Here is a 17,227-nt window from a genome sequence, read left to right as displayed (position 1 = left end):
CAATATTGATGCTCAAATCAAATGGCTCCTGGCTGGCTCGCCACTTCTGTAACCAACTTTAAGGTATAAAGGTGAATTACAGCACAATAACTACTTGGGCTCGTAATGAGGCCCTGGCCAGTATCAGAAGATGCCAAATTCGTATGGAGCCAAAGTATTGAGCAGCAATAATGACCTGGACACGATGTTGACTTTTGAGTAGCCACTCTTGTATTGCTACAAGATATAAAAAACAGTGTCCAATCTGTACAGAAAAAGTACAAAACAAAACAAACAGTGTGCACACTTAAAGAAAATGAAAGTACTCGTTGGGGCCCTTTAAGGATATAGAGTTAAGTTGGCAATAGCCAACTTCAAAGGTCCTTGTGAGTGTAATTGGAATGTATGAGTGTGTGGGTGTGTATCTTCTTTGGGGTAGATCGTCCTCAAAGTGGTTGGCTCGCCATCTATCACGACCGGAATTTTGTCCTGGTCCTCAGACTTTTCTGTCCTCTCCAAAAACCCTGACCTACAATCCAGGTCATAAAATGTACATTCTAATCAGACTTTCTTTCAGATGCATTGTTTAAGGTTAAAATGTAAAATCAAAATATTGCATCAACCTCGTATTCATTGCATCAACATCTTAAATCTTATCAAATCTCACAGTTCTGTTGTACAACATTCAATTTTCAAGTATATCAAATATGAGAACTAAACATCTAAGTTGCTCAAATATTTCTCTATTCATGTAAACATTAATTAAACAATACTTATGGTAAGTAACCATTGACATTCAAAATACAATACACCATAACAATTCAGAACTATGTGCAAATAAGCAATAAAATACACATGTGAGTTCAGTTCAGAGGCATTAAAGCAGTGTGCTTAATTTCTCCACACTAAAGGCCTATTTGTGAGAGAGAAATGCACTAAAAATTACCCTCCATGTTACTTTAAACTCACAGTGAACTGACAACAATTAGCTTTAGAGCGGCTAAGAACATGTTGCTCACCGTTGCTCTGTTTCACAAAAGCCTAACACACGCTGGTGTTGAAATTGCAGCAGCTCTCCGGATGAAAGGTGAGTGGTTAGCCTGTGAGAGACCGAGCTAGCATTAGCGTGATCACGACGGTAAGTCTCTACAAGTTTTTTTCCTTCGGAATAACACTCGTCTTACCGACGTTGCTTCTCTCCTTCATCCAGCCACTCGACTCCGGACATCCAGCAGGTAAGTATGCTGGCTTTCCTTCCTCTCAATTCTGAGTTTTCCTCTCTTTTGTCCCTGCGATTTCTCGGTTTGAGTAGCAGATGCCTCCACTCCTCTAGCTGAGATGAGAAAAACCCGGGAGCACCATGCACCTTCACCTCACTTCCTGGCTGACAGGGTCAGTGCGGCCTGCGTAGGCTCTGATTGGTCGCTGAGCTAGATGCCCTCACGTGGGGTGAACTGAGAGGTGCATTCAATGGTCATAGGAAATATGACGTTCTGTTGATGTGGACAGTTCAAATAAAGAGAATAAACACTCTCTTTCTTTATCATTGGTGTAAATGTGTTTTTTCCATCTGGGCTACACATCTTCCGTTCCACCACATCTAGTTTTATTGGATTGAGAGCTGGTAACTGTGGAGGACAATTGAGTATGTTGTCCTTATTGTCATGTTCATGAAACTATAAGATTTGATTGGGGCTTCGTAATAGGGTGAGGTACCCTGCTGGAAGCGGCCAACAGAAGCATAGCCTCATTGGTATGCTGTGGTCATAAAGGGATGGACATGGACATTGAGGTGGGCTGTGACGTGTAAATGATGCTCAGCTGGTACTAAGGTGCCCAAAGTGTACAAAGAAAATATCCTTCACCCTATTACACCAGCACCAGCCTGAACTATTGATTCATGGTAGGATGGATCCATGCTTCATATTGTTATGGTCAAATTAAAAAAAAAAAACAGTGTTGCGGCAGAAATTGAGACTCATCCGACCAAGCAAGATTTTTCCAGTTATCTGTTGAAAAATTCTGGTTAGCCTGTGCAATTGTCAGCCTCAGTTTCCTGTTCTTAGCTGACAGGAGTGCTGCTGGAAAGTCCGATTACATCAGCAGTTACTGAAATACTCAGATCAGTCCGTCTGTAAACAACAGCTATTCTTCCCCATTCTGATGCTCAGCTTGATCTTCAGCAGGTTGTCTTGATCATGTCTAAATTTCTAAATGCATCGAGTTGTTGCAGTGTGGCTGACTGATGAAATATTTGCATTAACAAACGGTTGAACAGTTGCACCTAACAAAGTGGCCACTGTGTGTATTTCAAACATGATTTTATTGGACATGGTGAAATATTGACATGATGAGTCACTTACCTTTCTTATTCATTGCCTTTTATTAAGATAATTCTATCACAGTGATGATGATTATTTATTGGTCAGCACTAATCTTTGTTCTTCAATAGTTCTGTGATAGTGACTTGCATGATGTGTGTTCATGTTGTTATCCTGTTGTGCTATTTGATTTTAAACAATACCCTATCCTAAACTATGCAGTAATTCACTATGCTATATCCACAAAGTTTCTCTGTCCTCTATCCATGAACTTAGTGTTGGCATGCTACAGATAAGATTGGTCAGTTTCATTTATTTATTTATTTATTTTTATTAGTGAACCTATAGGAACTGGTTGTCATTGATGTTTAGTTTGGAAAGATAACCTCGAATAAGTATTGCACTGGCATTTGCTTTGTGACCTGGCTTGGCTTGAGTTGGAGTGTTTTCCGGGTATTTTCAGAGCAGGCATTTTGACCTGTCACACCTTTCCTAACTTGCCATGACTAGGAAAAACTCATCCAAGCATTTATGCATTCTTCTCTTGAAAACTGAATTACTGCGGTGCTCTTTTTGCTAGACTCCTTAAAATAACTTTCAGTAGGCTGCAGCTTATTCAGAATTCTTCTGCAAGGTTATTAATGAAAGCCAATAATAGAGAATACATCAGTCTAGTCTTAGTAGAGCTACACTGGCTCCCACTATCCTATTCCTATTATTCAGTATTCTAGTGATCTTGAGCAATAATTCTCCAGTAGTAATTCTGAAGGTCTTTCGCATTTTTTATTGGACATTGACATTTTCAGAGGAATGTTTCTTTCTGATTGTCAACCCACTTAACACTTTGCCCCTTACGACTAGCTTGTTACTACCATCCTGTTGCAAAAGCACATTAGTTGTTCTCATTTCTTTAGTTGAATCTACAAACATTGCCAAAGTGATTCCTAATTAGGTTTTTGCTTAAATCTTTGCATAGTATATTTAACATCTTGAAAAAATTGGACAAGTGGAGGACACAGGAAATGACAGGCCTAAAAAAGCTATCTACAGCAGATGAACAGTGTCTGAAACTTAAGAAATAGGGGGAAAGGTCGGCAGCCTTATGAAATTTCCCCTTGTGGGACTAATAAAGGTATATCATATCATATCATATCATATCATATCATATCATATCATATCATATCAAAATCCAGCAAAGACCTGACATGAGAGCTGAGAAATACATCTGGCATTTCAGTTCATCCATTTCAGTTCATCCATTTCAGTTCACTGAAGCCTCATCAGAAATGGTCTCAGTAGATGGGTGGCTGTAGAGAACCCATTTTTAAGAATGGGAAATAGGGAGAAAAGGCTGAGGTATACCAAATTACACAAGAAGTGGACAGAAAATATGTGGCAACAGGTTTTATGGAGTGATGGTTTAAATCGTCATCAGTATGTCAGGAGAAAGATACGATAGTGTGTATCTACAGCTATCTGTAAACATGGTGGGAGGTTCTGTCATGGTTTGGGCTTGTGTTTCAGTCAGTGGTGTTGGGAATCTTATCAAAAATGTTAAAGCTTGATCTTTTGATTATTTACAGTGTCTTGCAACAGCTGCATTGTTCACCACGACTATGACCAAAACCAAAACAGATTACCAGTGTCCCTGAATAGAAAAAATTGATGAAATCTTTTTTGCCTTATATATTTTATTTCAGTTTATATTTGCTGATTTTTCAATGACTGACTGAGTCTATTTCTCTTTTTCCAACAAAAGGAATGAGAGGTGATCCAAGACAAAGTACTCTATTAGGGATACAAACTGTAGTGATGAGTGGAAAAAACTCTGAGGAACAACTTTTTAATCTGGAATTTAAATCACTTTTTCACTTAATACCATTGCACAGACATACCGACTAGGAAATTCAACCACATTGAATCTGGCAGATAGAGAGCATAGTTTTCTTCTTTAGTATCCTATTGGCCTACTGCTTTCAAATTTAATTAATTTAAAAACATATCTCTGGTTGTTTTACAGTATTTTATGTTATTTATTTTCATCTATGGATTACTTACTGGATTATAATTTATATGATTATCTGTTTTTAATGTGTTAAGACCTCAAGTAGTTAAGGTTAAAACAATCTTTACCTCCCACAGGCACCCATGTTTCCCAAACATCAACTTCTGTCATAAACCAAAAAGCCATTATTTATTTTTGATGAGTCAACAAGTCATTATTTAAATTAACACATGTTATCAAAGGAAATTATCTTTCATTAACTAGATATCAAAGTGAGCCTTGATTGACATGACTGGTCGGGTAAGACTTCCATAGTGTTTGAACTTGTGTTGAAACTTGCCAAAACAACAAGGCATGCTTGTTGTTTTGGCAGTAGGGAAAATATTTATAACAGACACTTGCTGTTTGTTGGCTTTTTTCCACTTTGACAGTTGACTGTCTTTGTTAACTCAGTTCAGTTAACTGTAATAAAGGCCGCTCAAGGATATTTGTCTGTTTTTTTTTTTGTTTTTTTTTTTTAATGATTAAATATTTGTTTATCCCAGCTGCACAGCATTGTTCCTGGCTAAATAAAGGTTTCTGAGCTATTTCATATGGCATGACTACAGTTGATATATTCAGGTAAAAAAAAAAAAAAGAAGTAAAATGAAATAACCAGTAAGGTAAAACACTTTTCAAACTGCCAATAGAGATCGTAGATATGGTTATTCTTGTGTTTAACTGGCACTGGAAACTTAGTTTTTATACATTTTTATAGCTACTCAGGATCAGTCAGAGTAAAGATAAAGATGAAGAACCTGAAGGGTTATGCATCCTTACACCTGGTTAATACTCTCTTTGCTAATATTAGGAAAACGTTCTCTCTGAAGACCCCTTTGTGCTTGTTGTTAATGAAACAATCCTGTGCAGGATCAGCTACAAGCCCCTTACTGTTAAAATGTTGACATGTTGATAATGCGATTGCTCTTTCATGGTGGGAGGCCATCAAAAGATGTATCAGTACAGCTGACATTGACAAGCTGAAACAACTTCCAGTGTATGTGGTTGAACATTTAAGAGCAGGAACCCAGTTACCCTTAGGGTGTACTCTTTGGCACAGCAGACACAAGGTGATCAGTACACTGCCCGAGCATGTTGAACCCCCAAACTCCAGTTCATTTGACTAGTGTGATATGCATGCCATGCTCAGGCGCAAGTAGACAAACCATGATCCAGTTGGACTAGAGTATGGGATGCATACAATTTGATCGCTATCTGCTCTCCAACATGAAATGTCAACACTTCCTCAGTGACAGCTGCCTCTGCGAAACTGTGCGAGAGCGCTTTTCAGGAGAGTGTATGCATGTGAAGTAAAGAGAACATGCACAAGAGAAACGGAGGCGCTGAGACAAACGGATGCATACTTGGACCCGGCTCATTACGTGCAGTGTGAGTGCAGGTCAGAGGGGGAGTGGGGAGGGAGGATAATCGTGCTCAGGCACAGTATGAGGCAACTGTGTCTAGTTTAAGTATGCTCTATTCTGCCTCCAGGTAATTCAAATAACTGCAAAGATTACACATCATCATTACAACCTATAACTTCATTTCAATGGGACTATATGTGCTGTGTTCAAAATGTAATAATGTTCCCCGTTACAACAATTCATGTTTTAAAATGATTTCAGTGGCCTTTCTTTTGATTTCAGTACAGTTGAGGTAAAACTGAGATGGTGAAAATGTGTTTGTATAAAAAAAAAAAGAAAAGGGAAAAGCAGATGGATCAAATATTCTTTTATTTTTCAGTGTTGGGAGACGTTCACATTTAATCTATTCTAGGAGCAGTGAGCAGTCAACCCTGGGGATCAACTTCAGGTGTAATCTAGTTCTTTGGTCAAATGTGTAATTTTTATACTAAAGTAGTAGCCTAATCACATTTTTTTTTTAAAGCAACACTTTATTTTACATTTTGCTATAGAGCTGTGCCTTAAAATTCCTCACATACAGACAATTTTGAAAAATATGCCAAGTCTTTTAAGCACAGCTTCACTTCAGCTAGTGCATGGTTGTCAGTGTCAAAAATATCAAAGATTTTACTGCATAGGGAACTAGCTATACTATTTTGAAAAAAGTTAACAGCTGTCAAAAATAAATGGGAATAAAATGAGAACTTTTCCTGTTCTTATCTCCAAAAGTCTTTTTATGAACCTTCTCTACTGATTTAAGTTATACTAGTAATTACAAAGTATGTTTAAAGGGGTTCAGCTTGTCACTAATTCAAACCACACTACGCTCCCCCTCTCGTACAGACCCCCCCTGAGTATCACAAAACATTCATCAGGCCTGACTCCATGACCCCTCTGCATCCCCGGCCTCCCCGGCCAATCAGAATCAAACCAGACAGCGTCTCTCTGTCTGTAACTTTTGTACACACACATAAAAGCCTTCTTTCCCTTCAAGACTGTTTATACCCCCAGAGCCACGTCCCCCTTAAAAAGAAAAAAGAAAAAAAAAGAATCAACATTGGCACTGCCCTGCACATTAATGACCCCCAAACACCCATACACCCCTCCAACCACCCCGTTCTTCCCTCCACCCCCTTATCACAACACTCCATATCCAGGTGACAAATGAGGTTGCTCCAGTGTGTGGTATAAGGTCAAAGGTCAACCTAACAGTTTTTGAGGTTTAGGGGCAAATAGGAGTCATTGGGACTGGGGTTCCTATTATGGTCACAGTGCTGCAATGCTTCCCACCATAACACTACATCTCTCTTCCAGCAGAGGGAGACAGGCCTTCACATTCTGGCTCAGTGCTCTCAAATTCCATAGACTTTATGGAAGATGGTTTAAAGTGGGTCACTCTAATTTTCTAAAATGTATTAATTAAAAATTATATGTTTAATATATGTACTCTCACTGTATTTAAGAGAAAAACAGTAACACCATTTGCACTTTTAAATGGTGTAAATGGTGGAGCTCTTCTTCAGGAAAAAAAGGCTGCTAAATGCAAATGCCTAACGAAAAAAGTGCCAATGCACTAATCCCAGAAATATTGACTAACCCATCCAAATTACTGAATTCAGGTGTTCCAACACTTCCATGACCACAGGTTTATAAAATCAAATACCTAGCCATCAGACTGCTTCAACAAAAATTTTTGAAAGAAAAGGTTGTTATCTGGACTTCAGTGAATTCCAGTGTGGTACTGTGACAGGATGCCACCTATGCAAGAAGTCCAATTGTGAAATTTCCTCACTACTAAATATTCCACCGTCAACCATTACTGGTATTAAAACAAAGTGAAAGTGGTTGGGAACGACAGAAACTCATCCACGAAGTGGTAGGCCATTTAAAATCCCAGAGTGGAGTCAGTGGATGGTGAGGCGCATAGTGCGCACAGGTCTCCAGCTTTGCAGAGTTCATCACTACAAGCCTCCAAACTTCCTGTGGTCTTCAGATTAGCTCAAGAACCGTTCATAGAGAGCTTCATTGAATTGGTTTCCATGGCCGAGCAGCTACTTCCAAGCCTTATATCACCAAGCGCAATGCAAAGTTTCAGATGCAGTGGTGTAAAGCATGCCAACAATGCATTTGGAGGAACAATGGAGTGACAAATCACATTTCTCTGCCTGGCAGTCCAATGATTGTCTGTTTCTCTGTGTTAGCCCTGCAACAAACTGGTGACCTGAAGGCAGATGAGTGGATCAATAATGTATATAATAATAATGATGATAATTATAATATGGCAGCACGGTGGCACGGTGGTTAGCACTGTTGCCGCACAGCAAGAAGGTCCTGAGTTCAATTCCACCATCAGGCCAGGGTCTTTCTGTGTGGAGTTTGCATGTTCTCCCCGTGTTTGCGTGGGTTCCCTCCGGGTACTCCGGCTTCCTCCCACCGTCCAAAGACATGCAGCTTGTGGGGATAGGTTAATTGGATAATTCAAATTGTCACTAGGTGTGAATGTGCGAGTGAATGTGAGTGCGGATGGTTGTCTGTCCCTGTGTGTTGGCCCTGTGACGGACTGGCGACCTGTCCAGGGTGTACCCCGCCTCTTGCCCTATGACAGCTGGGATAGGCTCCAGCGCCCCCCGCGACCCTGAAAAGGATAAGCGGAAGCGGATGGATGGATGGATGGATAATTATAATATAATATGCTCGACATAATAATAATATGTTGAGCAGTAGTTTTTCTGTCTTATGAAGGTCTTATGGCATTAGTCTAAATTTGAAACTTGTGCTTTAGATTGTCATTAGCAGGTCAGAACAGGGGTACAATAGTGACATGACTCTGTCATGATTAGGTGCTGCATTTCAGCCAGCAGTGTTGGGGATCTTAGGAAAATTATGAAAGCAGAATAGTACCATCAGATTTTGATCCACCAAATAATGCTATTTGGAAAGCATCTAATTGGCAGCGGCTTCATTTTTCAGCTTGATCCCAAACACACTGCCAGTAAAGTAAAAGCATACCTGCATAGATGAACAAATGGAACACAGTCATGGATTGACGTCCTCAGAATCCAGACCTTTGCATTACTGAAGCAGTGGAATCATCTTAAAGGAACACAAAACAAAAGGCAGCCAGCGTACAAAGAAGGGTGCTGGAAGGTCCTTCAAGAAGCTTGGAAAATTCCTAAAGGCAACTTAAAAAAGGCGCTCAGCAACCTTGCTTTTATACAGGAATATAATCAGAATACAACCAGTTGAATCGACTCCCCTGTTGCAAAGAGGCACATTTTAGGTGTGCTGGACTCACACACTCAACCTATGGGTGACCTGCTGCAACTTCTTGCAGTCGGTCGCTAAATACAAAAAATAAATAAATGCAATCACCTGGAAACCAACGATTTTTAACAAGTCACAATGACATTGCCATCCAGTTTTTAGACAAGTGTTACTGAGATCTCATTGACTAAAACTGTTCATTGTTCATTTCAAAAATTTTGCAAACATCTTTAGGCTCTGGCTGCTGAGATGTACAGATTTTATGCTTTTACTTGCCTTGCAAAATTTTGAATTATACAGCAAGCTTCAAACAATTTGAGAACAGTCGTGAGGTTCAGGGAAAATGAGAGCTTTTTATTCCTCTGAGCATGTAACAGATGTCTGTTCTCATGAACTAGATATCCGAAGAGAGAATATTTTTCAATTTAGGCACAAATTGTTGCCTGAACTCATGAATGAAAAGATTAGCATTGTCAAAGGTCAAGGTCACTTTGACCTCACAACATATGCTTTTGGCTCTAACTCAGAATTCAGATGTTTTTATTAAAATACATTTCTAATAGGACTTTTCACAGCAGAAACACTTTCCTGACCATTTTTACATTTGGTCAGCTTTTTGATGAAACTAATCCTTGGTACCCACTGATTTATTCAAAGTTGTAGCTTGATTTTTATGGGAGTCTTTCCTTGTTTCTGTTTATTTGTACAAGAACAAGTATGTAACATGAACTATGCCAAAATCCACAGCATTCGTAGCCTAAGGTAATTTGGCATACCCATCCTTTGGTAGACTCTTAAAACATGAGCCAGTAAGAAACACAATCTGCTGTATTCAACAAATGCAAACATTAAGCCTGGACAGGCATGACTACTTGGCTCGTTTAGGTCATAATTTGAGGTTCTGGAGGTCAAAAATGATCAAGGATTTCAAAAATAATTGGCAGATTTATTGATTATAAAAACTTTATTTTTTCTTAATTTTATTTAAATCTCTTTCCCCAATACTGACCAAATTGTTCAGTTTTTTCTCTTGGACCAGGAGGTTAGAAAATGCTATATATCATTTTGGTGTGTGTGTGTGTGTGTGTACTTCTAAGGTCACCATTGGGGTCATCATTGTTTAGTCTGTGGGTTCTCTGGAGTGGCGACTACAAATTTCTGTTTGGACTGCTAATTTATAGGTAACTTCTCAACTTTGGACCTTTTGTAGTGATATCTAAACATACTCATACAATATAATATCAGAATATAGACACAGACACTCCATAAGGTAAATGAAAAGGTCACCAATATAATTGTGAGATTGTTTTACCTTGGTGTAATTATAACTTTAAAGAACTAAGATTTTGTTGGAATAAACTGGCATTATCACTCAACAACAGCTTTGACAAAGCAACAATTTTGATTAGACTTAACAAAGAAAGCTGAATTAGGTACAGACACCATTGTAGTCATGCACATATTTTGTCAAATTTGGGCTCAAAAAACCTTGCAGCACTATCAAAACACACATTGACTCTCACACAGCTTGGCCTCCGTGGCTCCAGCAGGCGCAGTAATGGTTCTGGGAGCCAGACTCTGTCTCTGTCGCCAGGCCTCGGCTCCAGCCCCTGCGTGTGCGACAGCAATTTCCTAAAGAATCCACAGCAAGCACAACACTTCTCCCTTTTATTTTAACAAAAACACCACTGAACCCCCACCACACAAACATGCACAGGCACACACACACACACAGAACACAGCCACTTCTGAGAAACACAGAGCAGTCACTTGCAATTATAGCTCATCTAATAGTATGATATACAGTCCTGTCAAATAGCCAGCAGGCCCACAGGGGAAGCAAAGGGTCATTTTTTTTGTTTTGTTTGTTTGACCACACTAGACCAGCCTGTCTATCTCTGCCCTTGTGTAGCCATATGGACTCTTAGAAAGAAATGCACCATTACTAAATGCTCCTCTAAATTAAGACTTTTGCAGATTCGTTAATAGGCACATTCATAATATCAAAGTTGTCTGCAGTAATGTTAAACCATTTAACTGTTACTGATTGTTCATTTTAAAGGTCTAAATAATAGTTTTGAAAAATTATATACAGTTGTTGATTGCTTATCTACACCAATGCTATCGCATAGGATATCATGTTACACACATCAAGGCCCAGACATTTGCAATTATTCATGACAGATCTGACATAAACAGCTTATCATCTCTGTCTAAAGCCAGCTGTAAACAAATCCACTGGTGATCAACCAACCTGACTTAATCTCCCACTTAGATTTCCAAACAGGCCTTGTGCGACACACGGTGCTGCAGATGAAGACACACACGTAAATGCTTCACAGATCCTAAATCTGAGTCCGTCACCAGAGAACAAGCAGACGTTTATGAGATTAGACATTTGGCATCAGCTATCAAAGCGAGCAACAGCAGAAACGGTGTTCCTTAAAAGGGATCTATGTGTTTCTCCGCACGTGTGTGTATGTTGTGTGTTTAAGGCAGGGGCATGCGTGTGTGTGTGTGGCCCCCATCTAAACAAGCCCCAACAGCCCCTTTGTTGGCGAGTTGCTCCAGGAGAGCGTGTTGATGGAACTGCATTGATGTTCGGATTAGGGCACGCCTCCGTGATCAAGTGCTCAAACACTAGATAAGAGCGTCAGAAACACCCTTTAATCCTGGCTAACCCTTTTCTAAATAGGATGGGATCCTACCATGCTCACTGGAGGGGAGGAGGGGGTGAAGGAACAGCTCAAAGTTGAGCTTTAATCTGGTATGGACACTGTGTTTTATTCTAAATCCAAGAAGTCATCTTGTGTACATAATTGGAGATAACAGTCCACTAAAATCAATTCACAATATCCTTAAAAGAAAGACCAGGAATGGAAATGAGGTTGGAAAATTCATCTCGAAGATTATAGAATTATTGGTCGTTTGGAGTCGTCTTGTTGCCAGGCTAGTGAGTGTTTTCAAGCCCTTTTTAGATTTAGTCGGCCCTAAAAGTATTTTGTTACCTCAGGAGTCTGTGGTGACTTATGTAATGTGTTTTGGTGCCATGGAAGGAATAAATTCACAGCAGCCGAAAACGACTTAATGCGTCACCCAATATCATTAATACAGAAATGAACCTGGGAGAAAATTTGTCAAAACAGACAGGAATTACAGCTGCCACAGATGATGAGCTCTCTAAAAAATGCCAGCTGTCAGAGAAAATGGTTTTGACCGCTTCAAGAGCCTGGCAGGAGAAAGTGTAAACATGTGACTGATGGACAAGATGCACAAATGCGGGTTTTATGGATGTCCATATTTCATGTTTCACTTATGCGATAGTAAAGGCTTCAGTGGTTAAGACTCTGTTCTCCTTGTATCATTGGTATCTCAGCAACGCTTTCCAAACAAGTTCAGGACAAAAATGCTAAAATCTGTAGGAAACGGCAAAATCCAATATATTTATTTTGATCATTTGTGAAAGATGCTTAGTAGTTTTCTTGCCAAGAGTTGAATTTGAAGATTGATATGTTTACCACTGTTATGTTTGGTTCCTCTGCCAACCGGTTGGAAAGGACTTTCTGTTTTTGGTTGTTAATCGATAGATGTTTATCCATCCATGTCCTGGAGCTTGTCTCACTTGATGGACTTGTTCTTGGAATATCAACTGTAAAAGTGAGGATATAATGCCAACCACAGAGAATACTGAAGTTCTAATGTATAAAGAGCTATAGTGAAAGTTGTTCTTAAAAACAATGCAAACTGTCCACTGTACCTACTTTCTATGCTTTTGACGATGCTTAAAAAACCCCATTTTTATTTATTTTTCATCCTGCTTCTTCCTCTTTGTAGTAAACTACTGTCACACCCTTTCTTGCATAGTGTCATCCATGTTGGATGTTGTTGGCATAATCTTTATCTAATGTATCCAGTGCTGTTGTGACATGTAAATTGAGATACTTTATTATTTAAAAAAAACACACACACAAAAAACTGTGTTCACCCATGTAATCATCTGTGACCTTGGAGTAGCCCGAGAGGCTGACCTTCTAACCTGTAGCTGGGTCCTTGCTGGTAAATAGTTGAGGATTTCCAGTGTAAATGATATTGTGATTACAAAATTGCTGAATAGACTCTAGATTAGTGTTCAGACCAAAATCAGCCCTGCTTTATAACGATGCAAAAAGCTGTGATTGCAGGGCATTGAGATAAATGCGGAGTCTACTTGGAGCAGCATTAACGCTTTAATGCCTTAAACTGGCATTGTTACTAATGGCCAGTGTGGTGGTGGGCGGGGGCAACTCCTGGTTTTAAAAAGTACTCCATTCAATACATGTTTGCTTTTTGTTTTTGTTTTTTTTGTCAATTATTGCCTCATGTAGGGTAAATAGATGATATCATGCTTCAAAGCTTCATAGTGCGAGTGCACAAACCAATGGATAAAGTCAATACTTTTCTAATTAATTTACAGCCTGATGTATTATTATATTATTAATATTGTTTTAAATTATTCATTTTTGCTGAACTTCTGCTCCACAAATGTACTGGCTCCTTTTAACTGTTATTTTGAAATAACAAGGTTCATCATGTTTTTTTTCAAACCATGGCATTTTTCAAGGTGCTTTAGATAAATGCAGCAGCAAAACACTCTGTGTGTGAGATATCAATACATCTATATATGTATAGATATCTACAGATGTAGGCATATATGAGAGAGATAGATGAAGATTTTTTTTTTGTGATAGTGAGAAATGGTGGTAGTGACAGACTCCGTTAGTGTTTTTATTTTCTTTAGGGGACAAAAAAAAAGAAACCTATATCCATTCCCAAGTTAAGATCCCTCTTTGTCTCTCCTCGATTTTCATTTTCACTCTAGTTTGTCAGGATTGTGCCACAAAACTGTTGAAATTGGATGTTAAAATACCTTTGCTTTAGCAAGCTGTCAGCTTCAAGCTGACGTGTGAAAAGGTAATACAAGCTAGGCTTTTACTCTCACTGAGGAGCCCTCACCCGCTTTCCCCATGCCTCGTTGCTACACTACAATAACTGCACCAAATTCACACCATCCCTGTCCAAACCATCCTAATCCAAAGACGAGTAGAACCCAAGTCAAGTGATTTTGCACTTCATTAGAGAAGGAAAAATGCTAGCAATTTTCATTGATAACACTTAAATGAGGTGACTTGACATATGTGTTGAGTTCTCACGATGACAGGAAATCCACAGAACAGGGAATTAAAAATAATAAATGTGATAAATTTATTTCCCACTGGCATCACATCTGTTGATCTGCAGGGGTTTAGGAAGAATAATAGTTTACTGTGTTACTTGGTACAGTAATCATACAGTACACATTTATAACATTAAATATTTTAAAGGATGAATTATTGGTGGGCAGTTTTATTAACTGGCACCTATTTTGATAAAGGGTTAATTCTTAAGGGATAAATTGCTAAACCTTTCTTGGTTCAGCATCTTTGGTGTTTTAGCTTCTTTTAGATGGATCTTCTGTTTAGATCTGCCAGGATACTTGAGTACTTTGGGGCCTAATTGAACATTTAGTGTAGTCACACAGGACTATAGACTAGTTGGCAACCATCTAGCAACCAGTAGTTTGGGAATAACATGTATTCGCTCACAACTTTGAAAGTGGTTGCTCGTGAAACTGGTTGCAAAGAGGCTGCTGTACTGAAAACCTCCATGTGATTGCTTTGGTTGCTAGTAGATTGCCAAAGTTGCCCATAGATGCATGGAAGATGGTGACTTGTCCGTAAACACTCACTAATTACTTTGAGCCGTTTGTTTGACACAAACTGGAATCCGAGGATGTTTGTTGTACCTTTTGAAATTTGTGTTCTAGCGCTTGTTTGCAGACAAGTCAACGTGTTGTATGGTCACTACTGGTGACTACGGCAGTCTGATTGCAACCAAAGTAATCACAGGAAGGGTTTTGGTGCAGCACGCAACAATTTCACCTGGAAACTGCCAGCAACCACTTGCTAACCATTTGGAGAATAAAGTTCTTGCCAGATGGTTACTGACCAGATATAGACCTGTGTATTAGACTTTAAATGAGTGGGTCAGTTAATGGTTGCTAGTTGCTGCTGCTATTTTTTTTCTGACTCTTTAAATATTTTCATTAGCAGTTTTGTGTAATGGATATCATCATTTGGACTTCAAGAACATGTAAGGAGTTAAATATGCATGACCACTACCACAAAATAATCTGAGTTACATTTAGTTGGGTGAGGGTTAATTTTTTTTGGTGGGGGTCAGCAGTGACTTTATGCTTACACAACTAGGGTTGTCACTGTTGCCTTTTTAAAAACTGAACAAAGAAACACAGATGGGGAATTTGAGACATCTCATCCTTGTTACCAAAAGAGATTGGCTGCAGTAGCCGTCATATGAGATCCTTCACTTGTGTCTGGGTGATACAATATATATATTCTTTTGCTGAGGAAATGTTGCATAAAGCATAATGGTTTTTGTAATCCTGTTTCCTAACATTTATCAACAAAATTTGATCAAAGGATGTTCAGTGGATGGGTTTCCACTAGAACACTAACTAACAAAGCATTTTTAAATAAAAATCTTTCGCTTTCTAAACTTGACTTGAAATGCTCAATTAGATTGACACGAGCTGCTGATAAGTAAATGACGAGCCATTACGTTTTAAACATGGCAACCCCTGAGCGCCCTTACAAACAAGGACTGTTAATTCCTGTGTCTAGATTAAAAACACCTGTTGGTAAACAAGACAATTATTCTGTTCAGTCCGATGGGGGAGCAGTGCGTTAATCATACATGCATCCTCCTGTGTTAAAAGGCAACCCGATATCCCCCCAATGAATTCTCACTGATTAACTTGATACTCCTGACTGTTTAAAATTCAGCCCACCGATGAACAAGAAACTGATCTCCTCTGTGTGTGCGTGCGTGCGTGCGTGCGTCTACACGTTTGTGTTATTTCCCCAAGATCTTGGAAAGTGTATGCATAAAATATCCCAGTCCCTGGCGTCAGCACAATTAGCCGTTAAATAAAATGCCTTCTCCTCGATGCTTTAGCAACATTTTAATTAGACGAACCAGCTGAATTGAGGGCCCCTTTTTAGTAAAATAAACAGCTCTGTTTGCCAAGAAAAAGCTCCCTGGAGGGAAAGACACTAAGTGAGGTTGCTTGGGGCAGGAAATTGAGAGATAGCAGCAGTTTATCCAAGAAACTTAAAGATATTTGTTTCTTTGAAAAAGTGGAAAGATCTGAACACTTCCTCAAGGCATTAGCACTTTTAAGTACATGTGCCATGTTTGTACTTCTGTGTAACTGTAGCTTCTTTACATATCTGTCTCAGTGCAAATAATGCAAATGTGCTGAATGAACTTTTAAGGTTATTCTGTACTTATAGACACAAAGATTACATTGCAGGTTTGTGAGGAATAATCAAGTGTCAGCGTTAACCAAAAAAAAGAATCTAACAAATTTGATATGTTTAACATCAACAGCAGTATTAAAGCTTTACGGAAAGCTCTGAAAAAGTGATGTTTTTCTTTAATGTGATGTTCTAAGTTACTATTTTGTTTTATCTTTACCTCTTTTTTTTTTTTTTACCATTTGAGTACAAAGACCCTCTTGACTTTGATGCCTAATCATAAGTAAGGCTTTAATTGCCAACGTTACTCGGAAATGCCTGAATTATAGGAGCTGAAATGCAGAGTATTTGTAATCGTCACCTTAACAGAATAACTTTTGTGTATTATTGAATTTTCTTGAATAATTTAGAGATTGAGAGACTTCTGGATTTAAGTATATAATAAAAATGGGTATGATGATAAACAGTTCATCTTCTCAGCAGCCAATCAGTAAATAACAACGTGAGGACAGTGTATTTAAAGTGATTGCTTTTTTTTTTTTTTGCTTTTACTTAAGAGGAATACATCCAGTCTTGAACCTGTATAAGTCAAAAAGTTTATTTCAAAACGTGTGATATCCCAGAAACTGTCCACCTATTCTGGTTACACTTAAAAAAAAAAAAAAAATCAGGGTCTTTCCTTCTCTTTGCATCACATTGTGTAATAGCTTTCTTGTACATAAGGAACCAAGGAAAATAATACATATAACCCATATTCCTCTTTGTCTTCCTTGTCTCTTTATCTCACTGCCAAACTTTCCTCCCGGCCTGTATTTTAGCCAGTATATTGTCAAAAGTTTTTCCTTTTGTCCTCTGTCCACTCTC

General features: G+C 38.7%; 1 long non-coding RNA gene across 1 annotated transcript; it reads right to left on the bottom strand.

Moving 5' to 3' along the window:
- Positions 1–261: 261 nt before the first annotated feature.
- On the bottom strand, positions 262–1,265 carry LOC116324840. Its single transcript, XR_005615294.1, has 3 exons — positions 1,164–1,265; positions 999–1,079; positions 262–508 (listed from the first exon to the last, which is right to left on the bottom strand). It is a non-coding gene; the product is annotated as an uncharacterized LOC116324840 (long non-coding RNA).
- Between the last annotated feature and the right edge of the window lie 15,962 nt (positions 1,266–17,227).

The sequence above is a fragment of the Oreochromis aureus genome, linkage group 13, assembly GCF_013358895.1.
Source record: "Oreochromis aureus strain Israel breed Guangdong linkage group 13, ZZ_aureus, whole genome shotgun sequence".
Lineage (NCBI taxonomy): Eukaryota > Metazoa > Chordata > Actinopteri > Cichliformes > Cichlidae > Oreochromis > Oreochromis aureus.
Note: the sequence above shows the minus strand (reverse complement) of the source record. Positions and strands in the feature narration are given on the sequence as shown.